Source organism: Struthio camelus, chromosome 20 (assembly GCF_040807025.1).
Source record: "Struthio camelus isolate bStrCam1 chromosome 20, bStrCam1.hap1, whole genome shotgun sequence".
Taxonomy (NCBI): domain Eukaryota; kingdom Metazoa; phylum Chordata; class Aves; order Struthioniformes; family Struthionidae; genus Struthio; species Struthio camelus.
The window spans coordinates 2,129,361-2,142,382 of NC_090961.1; the positions used below are offsets into that span (position 1 = coordinate 2,129,361).

Consider the following 13,022-nt stretch of genomic DNA (forward strand, 5'->3'; position numbering starts at 1 on the left):
CCATTTACAAAGTATTCATTTATCCAAATATTCTCGGCCTCTTCTGACACTCTACATTATCACAGAGAGAGGAGCATAAATACACCAGGATGTTTTGGCAGTGGTAACTTTCAGTCTCTAGAATAATTGCTACTTAAAATTTATTAACTTTCCTCAAAGAACTAAGTATGAGTTAAAATCGAAGCAAGCAGTAACTGCATATGGAAGAGAAAGAGAGACCAACTATTTCACATATTTTACACATTCTCAAAACTAGAAGTAGTTACTGCAGAGACTGAATATACTACCTATGAAACTTCCATTAATTCAGAACTATGACATTAGGAATATTATTTTGTCATCCATTACACGAGTATTTTCCAAATTTAAGTTACAGCTGTCAGAATGGAAAAACAAAGCAGCTATATATCAAGAAAAAATCACCTTTGCCGAAATCTCCATTTGCCTCTTATTTCAAAATTGGATATGGGGGGTTACCATCATTTGTATCCCTATGTTACACATAGCTCCATTCATATTTGTTTTTCACATTCAACACTTCTACTCCACAGTTCTTCTGAAAAGCGTCTAGGTGTAGAACTGCTAATTGCTTATTTGGAGTCTGAAAAAATATGAATGTATATATTTAATATGACACACTTTGGATTTTCAGAATTCCTGTAAATCCTTCCTTTGGAAGAACCTCGCTAAGAACAAAAATTTGCCTGGAGGATTTCATGGCAGATAAATGTTTTATTAACTATTTTGATGGCTCTTAATAACTGAAGAGCTTGGATGCTATGATGTTATGAGAGCCACATTGGCTTCTACATCAATACAAAGATCCAGAAAGACTAGCCTTTCTTGCTTCTCCTTCAAAGTAATCTGTCATCAAAGTTAGTAGCCATAAAGTTCTCTGAAATGTATATTATTTACTAGGAAATCCAGCTGAAGCAGTTTTTGTCTATGCAACTCATTTCCTAACGTTTCTAGAGTAAAGAAGCAAACAATGCCTTTTCTAGTCATGGCATACTGAGCAACGTAACTTCTTCCTCTTGGCATCTCTGCTCAGATGGCAGTCTAATAGGATGAATTTACAGGGTAGCAATATTGGGAGACAGTCCCAATACATTTCTACCTAGAGCGTTAACTGATGGCCAAGCATTTCTGAGCCATGGTGCTTGAGTTGTTTGATTTTATCGTTGCTTTAATTGTTGCTTGCTTAAAAAGAATACAATTCCAATAAACAGAATAGGATATTGGGAATAGTAACTGGTATTCTAGGGACTAATTATTGGTCCAGCATGACGAATTCCAGTACTGGGGTGCTTATCCATCATTTCACTTGCAGGAAAATAGAGAATATATGTAATGGAAACTGAGATGAGAAAGAAAACTTGTCGTATGCAGTAGGCAGTTTGCAAGTACTGAAGGCAGGCGTGATTACAGGTGATGTTCTGGCAGAGGTCCAACTGTTATGATCACAGAAAGGTAATATACACTGAAATATATAGGAGGAAAGATGTTACTAAGATCTGCAGTGCGCTGTAAATTGAACAGGTTGAACAGGTGGAACACATGTGATATATTGTCTCAGAGGCCCAGGACATCAGTAGAACCTAGTTACTGATTAGTTTATATGAAAATCTACACCCATGAAGAAACTGTATTATTATCTACAACAAACTGAAAACTCTACCTAGCTCTAAGAACTGGATTTGTACTGGTTTGATGCTCTATTTCTTTACAACAGCTTGCTACAGCTATGTTCTTTGCTGACAAGCAAAAGTTTCCTGAACTGAGTTTCCCAAACTCAGTGACTTCCTACTCTATCCCTTCTTCTGCCTCAGAATACTATCAGGCATATACATTTATAAAAAACAGCAATTGTGAGAAGAGATAGCTATAAACAAATGGTTACAAGCTGAAAGTCTCCACTCCTTCAGATATTCTGCAAGCTGTGATGGTTATCCTTAACAAAAAACATACAGGCAAGAGTTTCCTGAACTGTTTTGAGAGCGGACTTTGCTTTGAAACTGAAGAGTTCTCTGTATCAGTTTTCATTAAGAGCAACAGGAAGAGCAACAGCACTTTGTTCAAAAACATCAGACTAGTTACATCATAAGGAAAAAAAAAACAAAACAAACAAAAAACAAACTTAGTTACATTCTAGCCAAGTTAGCTAAATAAGTAAAGAAATATAATGAGATGAAAAGCAGAATTGCAAAAGTGGTTCCATAAAACATGCAATTCGGAAAGCAAGCAGCTGACCACAAAAGAATTGTGGAGAGTGACAGCGTTATGGGAAAAGGGAATGACACAAGACATCAGTGCTGCAGCATCTTCTATTACTAGCAGTTTTTAGCAGCTAAATTACTTACACCAAGCTCAATACTGCTCTCGACATCTAGCCTGAATTTCTGGAAATATATGTGAAAGGCGCTCAAGAAAGCACAAATACAGGTGCAAACTGATAAATTACTGTCATTTTTAAAGACTAGAGGTACGTTTCATGGTCCATTTTACACATTCTAGTGTGTTTCAGTTAGGATTTGAGTTCTCAGTGTTCAGACCTTCCACAAACTGAGTTTCTATATACTCATTGTACTCCAGAGTCTTGTACCCTGCAAAAGTTCTGAGTAAGTTTTATCTAGAGGCTAATACAAACAAGCAGTTAGGACAGCAAGTGCTCTTAGCATTCCTAGATTCTTACAGAGTGCACTGAGGCAAGTAGATAAACCTCCCCAGCTCAGTTGATGCGCTTCTCTCACAGATGTGCTGCAAAGCTCAATCAGCAACAGGGAAAAACTTTTAGATCCTTGAAGATTTTATGGAAGTATATAAACACTTTAGGAAATTAATGATGTCCTGATGCCCATAAACTCCTAAACTTCAAATGCCTTTTCATTTCATTTAGCTACTCCCTTGGTCTATAAAGATTAAATTACATGCTAATGTAAGCTACTTCTTCAGGTTTAAAGCACTTTTCAGAGACAGCAATATGGAGAACAATGAGTTCTTATCGTACAACTTTGTCCTCTGTCTGCTAGCCCTTCTCTTCAGCCTCTCCTCCAGACAAATGAATAGTCGAAACATTTCTTCATTTGATGCTCACTCTTTCCAACTGGCAGAGAAATAAGTTCAAAAATCAAGTAATTACATGGAGGTTCAGTATAAAAATTATGTAAAAATCTCAGAGGGCTTGGGATTACTGTTACAATAAGGAGAACGTTTCCACATCTGTGTTTTGAAATTTCATTTGAAAGGCTAGACCAAAGTTCTGCTCTCAGCTATGGTTGTATATATGTAGTCCTACCACTGACAACATGTTACAGATTTGACTTGTTGTTTTCACTGTTCTGGCTGTACAAAGAGTTGGTCTGGCATTATTGCAGTCGATTCAAGTTTTGCATTACCTTTCACCAAGTCAGGATTTTAATCTATAGTCCGGACAAGTTCAGTGTTGCGTTCTTCTTCACGTCTCCTCCTTCATTCAACAGAATTCAGAGAAATCTGTTATACCAACACCAAGACATCCTAGAATCTTCATTCAGTTCAAAAGTTCAGATTAAATAAACTCTGGATCACTATACCGAAAAACTCAAGACTAAATATAGATCACTTCTGCACTTTCGTTTTTGTAGGTACTATGCTGATAAATTTCTCAGACTAACAGGTATCTAATAAGTAGCCATTAAAACATTAAAAATAAATGCCAATGCCAATCGACTTTCTACATTGTAAGCAAGTAAAGAACCATCAAATACCAGTCTAGATCATCTTTGCCTGCTTTTCTTACTTATTCTAACACTCCACACATGCACACTCATTCCCTCTGTACACTTGACACTTCCTGTATATTTGACTATTGAGTCAAAATAGCTACTGTGAACACAATTTGTGAAGACGCATCCTGCTATTGCCACTGAAATGCCATGACTGCAAATAAATGCTTCAGCAAAGGGAAAGAACTAATGTGGTGACAACATTCCAGCCCAGTGACTTTACTTTCTTGATATGATATGACACAGCAGTGATCAGAATTTTGCCCAATAGACTTTAGGCACTTTGCAAGTATTTGCTGATTTGACTATCCATCAGAGATTCTTTATCAGTTGTTCCAGCTTCCTCCTATCACAGATTTATATGTTCACAAGATTTTTCAGAAGATCCCTCTATTTTTAGATCGGACTAGGCTCACCAGGTCAGCCAGAGCCTTCTACCAGTCTCTGCTACATTGATCATAAAACACCTTATAATACAGTACAACTTAATTCTGCCCTCAGCATACCCGTTTTGCATTCAGGTAGTTTGCACCGTTTTCTTTATTCAAGCCCTACAGAATTTTCTCCTATTCAAGTACTTAAGCACCTAGCATGGCTTTCCTAATGTATCCTCTTCTTTATTTGCAGGGTTTTTTTTTTTTTTTTTTTGCTAGATTGCACACATACAGCATGCTACACAGCTTTAAAAAAAAAAAAACACGCATGTAAATATCCTTAAAGTGGCTCAACCTGAATAGCGTAACAGACGGCATGTGGCTCTGGACCACAAGCTATGCTCATTGTACTGCTACCTGCTGAGCACAGCCACCAGCATTCAGAGTGTTATAAAAAGGGCATTACTGAAACAATGACAAAGAGAGAGAGCACTACTTGCATAGCGTTTAATGAGCGACATGGACTATGGCATTTGGAGACTGGCAGTTTACATGTTTTTTTTTAAACCCAAATTTCCAATCAACTTTCAAATAATAAAGTGCCTGAATTAATTAGAGAGTCAGTTTCGAGAAAGGAGAATGTATGTTTTCACATCCTTTCACAAAAACACACCCGGGTGCCTTTCAAGGCCAGCATGGTGAGACGTCATCTGCAAAGAACAAACTTTGAAAGGATCAAACTACACTTGCTTAGAAATCATTTTACCTTTACGGGATCTGAACTACCATTAGAATGCTGATGCCCTGTTAGAACGGAGACAGAAGCACCATCACACAAAGAGAGAACAGAACAGTTTTCAGAATAGGCATTACTCACAAACTGTAGAGAGCAGGTTAAGATGGACAAACTTCTAATACCAGTTCTTTCCAAGTTTATGCTACTGCAGAAGCAAAATGGAAGATTCTATAAATAAGCATATTTTAAAATTAAAAAATAACACCACCAATGCTAGATGCTTCTCCTCTTTCCCTTTAAATTTTCCATAGGACGTTGTTTTTGTAGCTGCCAATTCTGCGACCTTGCTGGAAGTCACCAAGCCAGAGATCAATTAGCGAGCGCAGAATAGAGAAGTAGCATTGACTGCATGCTGCCTGTCCCTTGGGAAGAGCAGCTGTGCTTCAGGGTACAAGCAGCATAAGCTTGGAAGACTGTTATCCTGTGGGAGCACTGAAATGCAGGTTGGTTACTAACTGCAAGATGCAAAACGCAACAGAGCTGAAAGGAAATAGAAAAGTCTTTTTCCTTTACCTTCCACCTTTAAAATTTTTCAGTAATTTAAAAGCTTCATTTTGCATAGGATTAAAGCTTACTGCACTAAATGATATGTGACAAATACACCATGCTCGTTTCAAACATATCAGTTTCGAGACCCCTTGTTAGTGCACTTCCTCCTGAAGTCCCCCATAGGAAGTTGCTCGTTTAAAATGTTACTTGTTCTTCAGAGAGGCCATGTTATCATTTATCAAATGGTTAGGAAATGTTTGCCTGTAAACGTTAACTGTGAATAAGTGAAAAGAAATTAGAAGAAACCTTTGCTGAATCTCAGAAAAGATCTCCTGGGTTTTTATTGGCAAAGGAGGAGAAACACTGGCAGTCACACTTAAGCATGATCAAAACACCTGGCATTTCCAACATAATTCAGTAAAGCATGAAACTTGAGAGCTTGAAAGGCAAATGCACTGAAGAGGATGGAATTTCTTAAAAAGTAGCTTGCTCCAGCAGTACTGAAATCCTGAACCAAACAGATCATTATTCCTCTCTGATGGTTATATGGACTGGTTTGGAATCCGTTAGCCAAAGAGGTACTGCAAACATCTTTAAGCAAGCTGCATAAACCCTCGGGAGATCACCTATATCCCCATTTCATAGATAGGATGAACCAGAAATCAGAAGAATTAACTGATTTTATTTGTGTGTGAAGTCATACACCAAACTACTGTGATAGAGAAGAACAGTCCTAGTACCTTAACTTCCAGTTGCATGCCTGAACTACCACACAAACTACCAGATACAGTTGTGTGCTTCCTTCCCGATGCCTTCAGAGAAGCAGCAATCTGTATCCCCCATTGTTTTAAGTGCATAGTAATCAAAATTCTCATTATAGCTATATTTTCAGATCAGATTTCTGATCACGGTTTAAACCTTTCTATTGTTATCCAATAGTAGTTATTATTATTCGTAACAGTTCTCCACTTTCTGTTAATGAAAATGAATCTTAGCAAAAATTTTTTTTTTTTTTTTATTCTGACTGTATTTCTAGCTGCCTCCACACAAACTCTGACTCAAATTCTAGGCTTCAGGGTCATTAACAGACACTGAGCTATTGCTTTCATCAAAAGAGGCACAGATTGCTATAGATAAAAAGAGATATGTGAAAGAAAAAACCATGAAGTTAAAAAAAGAAAAGAAAAACCCCTCCACTGAAAACAAAAACTTTTTGTACCAGAAACAGACTGAAAACAGAAAGAAAATTAACATTTAGGAATGAAAAAGCCTATTCACTGTTGATGTTAAATACAACACCCGCAGAGATAGAAGCTGGGTTTATTTTTGATAGCAGCATAAACATTAAAGATGAGCCAAAAGCATTTAGAAAAATAAGGGTGTAGTACAAAGACTCATGTGATGAGAGAAATTTTGCTTTTAATCTTGACCTGGAAAACCTTTTCCGTGACAGGGCCTCACTTCAGTGGAGTCACAGTCCTGTCTAGTTATACTGTCTATTAGTGATTAAAAAAAGCCACCCAAGCTGTTTCTACTTTAAAATGATGGCAGGTTTTCCTTCCTAAACTTCAAAGGAAAAGGAAAAAGAAAAAAAAAAAACACACCTAATGCATCAACTTAGGGACCTGCACTAAACTTCCATCTTCCCTTCTCTGGTCCAGTCACACTCTTCCCTAAAATAATAGCCCCTACAACTGCATAATCATTCTTCTAATAAGGACATAAACATTCCCAGAAATATTTGTCTACTCGTCAAAGATAAACATGAAAATCATCATCATATATATACATACATCAGATTCTATCCATTGGACGGAATAAACAGCTGATTTCTAGTTCGGTTCATTGTGTCTCCAGTCTCAGTAATATATAAGTGCTAATTACATTACCTAAACCATTGTGAGAAAAAAGGCATCGCTGGATCAAGTCTCAAATGTGCATTATAATGTATTATGACTGAAAGTTACGGATACCTCTGTGAAGGTTGGTCGTACTTTGGATGTCTGTTCATACAGCCAAAGCTTCTCTAGATATAGAGAACTGCTTAATATCTCTACATCTAGAGAGGAGAGCTGCAGACCAACAATCAATCTTTAGAACTTTATGCCATCCAATTACAATGAGAAGTCTCCTGTACAGGACTGCCAGCCTTATATGTCGAGCTACAACATTAGTGCAGAATCTCCCCTCTGTCACCTTTCCTTGCACAGACTATACAGGCAGAGATGCCTTGTAACAACCAGCAGCCACCCCATATTCCTGTGAAACACACTATGTGAAAGGCAAGATCCAGGAGCTTCCATCCACAAAAAAACATTGAAGGCCACATGGTATAGCAAGATCCCATTTCCAAAAATAATTTCTTCATGGGATAGACAGCAGCAGAGACTTTTAAGCAGTTGGGGAAACATTTGTGGCCACCCAAATGTTCCTTTTACATGATTTTTTTTTAAAAAACACATCACCAGTAAGAATTGCAGATAATTTAAACACATCCTAGTAAAATGCAGAATAAGGTGGATGTTTGCTAGCAATAAAACTATTCTCTCACCTTCTGTCTTTTCCACTTCCATCTCCACCAAAAATAACTCACAAACAGAAGGGATCAACAGACTGAGAAGTACTTTCTCCTAATACAGACACTGGAGTTTAGAAGGTAGGCTGTCTGGGACATTGTTTTAATACACAGCACTGTGCAACTCTAAAATTGTCACCCAACCTGGGTTCAATCACACATGGCATCACTTCTGTTCTCCACCTCAGTGCAGGCAGTAAACTCTCTAATAATTGCATTAGTCATAATCTGAAAGTTTCTCCAACTTACCCGGTTCCAGTTTTGCTTGCTTTTCAGGTTGATCCTCATCCCTATCGCTAAACAGATCTCTGGAATGTTACCCCACAGAGCCTGCTCTGGGACCTGAAGAGCACCGTGGTGCCTTTCATGGTGTGAGTCCTCCTCTTTTAGTGCCCAAGTTTCCCCCAGTACCATTTTATCTCCTTTGCTTCCAGACTAAAGGCAAACAACAACCATTCAGGATTATGCAAGATATTAGCAAGTACCCTGTCTAACACTTAGTGCTGAGTAGGGCACACAGAGAACTGCCAGAATTGTGCCTGTCATCTTTTGTTTTGCCGTACAGATTCTAAATTAAGTGCCCTCTACCTTGGATAATCCCTGCTTGATATCCATTCCTTTCTGTCTAACCAAGTTGTTGCATTCTTTTTTCTTTAAATCAATAGAGATCTTAAGAGCATTTTTCCAAATAAAGCTCTCTGTTACATCCTGCCACGAGTTAACTAGCTAGTAGCTGTGGGCCAAACAAAAAAAGAAGGCAGAATGTAACGAAGCTCCAAAATCTGGGATCAGGTATACAGAAGTCAGAAAGTAGATTCTGACACCTAGGAAGAAAGTGGGATACTTAGAAAACTGAGATGACATTTGAAAATGACCAAAACATGAGCCCACCTAATTAACTTTTGTGGCACCCTCGCTAGAAGGTAGACATGCCAGAGGACACGTTAAAGTGAAATCCAACAATACTCATATCCTTAGCAATGTGGTGAGAACCCGTGCTTAAGTCACATAAGTCCCAGCACGAATAGTGTGTGAGGAGAGCTGCTTGGATATGCCTTCAGAAGATGAATAGCCATACATGGTTACACCTACCAGAAGCAATGCTCACCAACCGTAGTAAAGACTGTTCTAGGACTGATATCATGTCTATGTTTCTCATTCCTCACTCTGACTCCTCTCTCCACATCCTGCAGAAAAATTCAATCTAAACTTGGCAGCTTTTCACTGTTGACTTCCCTCCTCCTGCCCCGAGTCCACTCCCTGCAATTGACTACTCAGATCATTGGCCTTTGATTTAAATGCAGTTTTGCAGACATATTTTTATTGCCTCTGGGTTGTAATACTTGCACAGTCACCCTGCAAAGTTAAAGGATTTTTTTGTATATATTTACCCTTGCTGAATTCAGCTTCAATTCCCTTTCCATCTATTTTTATGCTGCTTATAACATAACCCTTTAACTTCCACCTTCTGTTCTTCATGCTTTTTTTTCCCCCTACAGAAGCCAGATGACATCATGACTTTCCACTTTTTCCTGTATCCTTTGGCATTCTACCTCCCTACTTTTTCAGGGATTTTTCTCCACAGTTAAAAATATCCAAACAAGCAAATGTACCCAGACAGAAGAGTGGGTCTGGACTTTTAAAAAAAAAAATAAATAAATAAAAAATAAAGGCATGGAATTGTTTCCAACTTCATCCTTGTCATTAAGGATGAGTTGCTTTTTCATACTTCCAGATTTCTTCAAAACACTTTGCATTTGCAAATCATCATCTTAGCTTATCACCTTTCCAAATCTAAGCCTCCGGTGTGCAAAGTACTCAAGTACTTGCCAAACTTTAAAGCATGCAAACAGTCACATTAAATGTGCAATTAATCCCACTGAAATTAAAGCACATAAAATCATTTGTTTTTATAAGGCCTAGCTTAGAAAGGTGTAAAGCCATCTTTTAGTTTTGTAAAGTCAACTTCATTTTCAAATTCCCTCAATTTTTGTTATTTTCTAGTACTCATGAAGCCTACGAGAATAATTTCACATTTAAATATAGGTCTTCTGGGAAGATTTGTAAAATATCTGTCTCATACAGGTTTTTTTGGTTTTTTTTTTTTTTTTTTTGCTAAAGTGCTCCCATTCAAAGTCTATCCTCAGATACCTTTGCACAAATCCCATTACCTTTAGTACATATGTCCACAGGCCGAATTTGAAACCTTTAAAGAACTGGGTCACTGGACAATGCATACTTCTCCAACAGAGATTTCTTTTTTGAGTTATAACAAGAGGAAAATACCTCTTCCCTCAAGCACTATGTAAACATTCCCATTTGTCTGTAAACAATATCAAACATTTGAAATGTGATAGCTTATGTTTTATCCTTGCTCACTTAGGATTTTCCCCTTATTATAGCTAAGAGCCATTTAGTCCTCACTGTAGTATTTGTAGCTGCTACTATATCATCCAAGCACACTGTCTCGGGGGGCTACCTCACTGCAGATTTCAGTGCCTGGTTCATTGCTCCCAAGCACAAAACCAATGACTACCAATAACTTTTTGTAAAGAGTTCCTCTTTTTTCTATTTTTTTTGGTACACATGCAAATTGCTTTCCTATGTTGGCCATACACACCAGCCCCTGCCTTGTTTCTATTTTTCATTTAATACTGGTAGTAAAATTTCTTTATCAGATGTACAGGATATGGCATAACCATGTACGAGATCTCCAAGTAGTAAAATCACTCCAGGCGAAGAGATTTTTTAGAAACGATTCTCCTCGTCTCAGTAAACGTCAGTGAAGCAGTCTCAGGAGACTTCGGTCACTTAACACAAGTTTTCTCAGTATTAATGTCTTACATTTGTATACTGTCCTCATATAATTAGTAAGATTCCAGTTATGTACTTGTTACAGTATAAAACCTACACAAAACTTAAAAATAGACCAGCCTAACCTTGAGAATCTGACCAGTCAGGAGACAGAGAGGCAGAACAAGTACTCAGAAGTTAACTATGACTTTCCTTTCCCCACTCGCCTTTCCTAGAAAGTTTAGGTTTACAGGGATATATCTAAATCATCAATGCCTTTCCAGAACAAACCCAGATTAGATGCTAGCAACGCATACTTTACGCTTTCAACGCTACTACCACCATTCGTATTTATTTGTGCTCATGACCATGTTTCTCCTTAGAGGACAGCCTACTGCACTGAGCACAGGGATTAGAATTCCAAGCCCTGCCTTTTGAGTGTGTTACCTCAGGCAAAGTGCTTCACCTCACTTAGTTTCTGGATCTTTGAAGTCTTTGCGATTTCCTCAGTTGTCTAGGGCATGCTGAGAAGAGTCAAGAACACAGGGTAAGGTCATAAATAGTTCCATGTAAAAAAGATTTGATTTAAAACACACATTATTTCCATCATAGTTGCATAAAAAAAAATTATATGACAGTATTTTGTCCTAAGAAAGAGCATAATTACAGCTAATTACTTTTAGCTTGTATCAAGGTAACTCAAATTCCAATTCCACAGTTCAAGTCCCCACCACTTATTGAGTATATTTACAGCTATAAATTCAAATTCCCTCCTTTTTATTCCACAAAGCCTAGAGACAGACATTAACTTTTTTCAAAACTCAGATGTTCTCTTTCTTGTTAAACTTATACCCTTATGCTTCCAATCCTCTGTACTCTAAACTAATCCATCAATGCCCTTTCCTCTGTGTTTTTGCCCTTCGCAAATCACTAACCCAAGGGAAAAACTCAACAAAAAAAATGCTATATTTCATAAAACATATAGCCCAGACCTCAGCTGAGAATATCTTTCTTCTGCCTCTGCAAAAGCTTCACTATTTGAGATGCTGTCTCCTGCAGATTTTTTTTCTCCTTGCTCCATTTCCAGCTCCACTGCACAGCCCCTTCCTCTTGCACATTTGCCCCTTCCCACTCCACTATCTCCTCCAGCAGCCTTCCTCTGGGCTATGTTTCTATCTCAAACAAAAACATTCTCTCTTCACATTAAGGCCTTGGATCAGTCCTTGATTTTCCAGCAAATATTTTCTTGTGCCTTCTCAAAAAAGGCCTACGCTAGCATTTTTAAGGCAACACAGGGGATTTAGGTAAGTTCTCCACTGATCTGAAAAATCTTGATTCTGCATTTGACAGCAATAATTGAGATTCCTTAGATTTGTTTCTTCTTTTAATCCATTTTTGACATCTTTCCTTAAACATCACGAGCATAAGTTTGTTATAAAAGTAGAGCTGTACGTGACAGTTCAGAACTATGGCGACCTTCTGGCCACAGCTTTGTGAAGAAGCATACAAACTGCAAGCCTTTCAATTTGAACAAGCTGGACCTCTCATTACACAAAGTTAGTCATGCACATGTGTTTTCTGGTTCCATTCTAAATGCTGCTAATTGCTCTTCTGAATGAAAGTTACTGCTTTACTTCAGCACTGTGGATCTCCTGATCCTGTTGCTTTTTGCCAAAGTTCCCTCACAGCCCCTTTTGCACAACATAATGGGCACTGATTACTTTGGCACAGAGCTCCCCAGTCAACTGTCTCTCCTCTTTATAGCTTATATAAGATTAGTTTTGAAAGTGTGAAAAGTGATATTATATAAGAGACTGCCATGGAGTTATAAGTTGAAAGCTGAGTTTGAAAAGGCTCTGAAACAAGAAAAATCTGACAGAAATTTCGAAGCACTCATGCAACCAGCTCTGGAAATCTTCATCACTTACATGGATCGTAAAGTGCCAAATTTTAAGGGGGGGGAGGGGAAATCTTATTTTTGCACAAATTACGGGTCAGATATCCTCAACTGAATCACTCAGATTTGGAGACACCGGCAACTGGATGTTGAGGCAAAATCATAAAGGTTCTGTGGAACAGATACACAAATTAAAACAAGACAAAGCAGACTCAGCCCTCCTCCCTTACACTTAAAGGTTCTGGCATGCTAGCGCTCCTCTGAAGACTTTTAAAAACATCATTACTCTGAGCTCTCTCTTCAACCTCATAGTAGTGCCCATGGCAGATGGAGC

The 13,022-nt window shown here is 38.0% G+C and overlaps 1 protein-coding gene across 11 annotated transcripts in view; it reads right to left on the reverse strand.

Moving 5' to 3' along the window:
* CRB2 (crumbs cell polarity complex component 2) overlaps positions 1–13,022 on the reverse strand; it is a 79,467-nt gene that overhangs the window by 61,661 nt on the left and 4,784 nt on the right. Inside the window, exon 1 of one of the 11 annotated variants that reach the window (XM_009688278.2) lies at positions 11,239–11,257. The exons of the other annotated variants lie outside the window; for them this stretch is intronic. The gene's annotated coding sequence lies outside the window, so the exon portion shown is untranslated. Of the gene's footprint in view, positions 1–11,238; positions 11,258–13,022 lie in introns of those variants that run through there. 11 annotated transcript variants of the gene reach the window in all.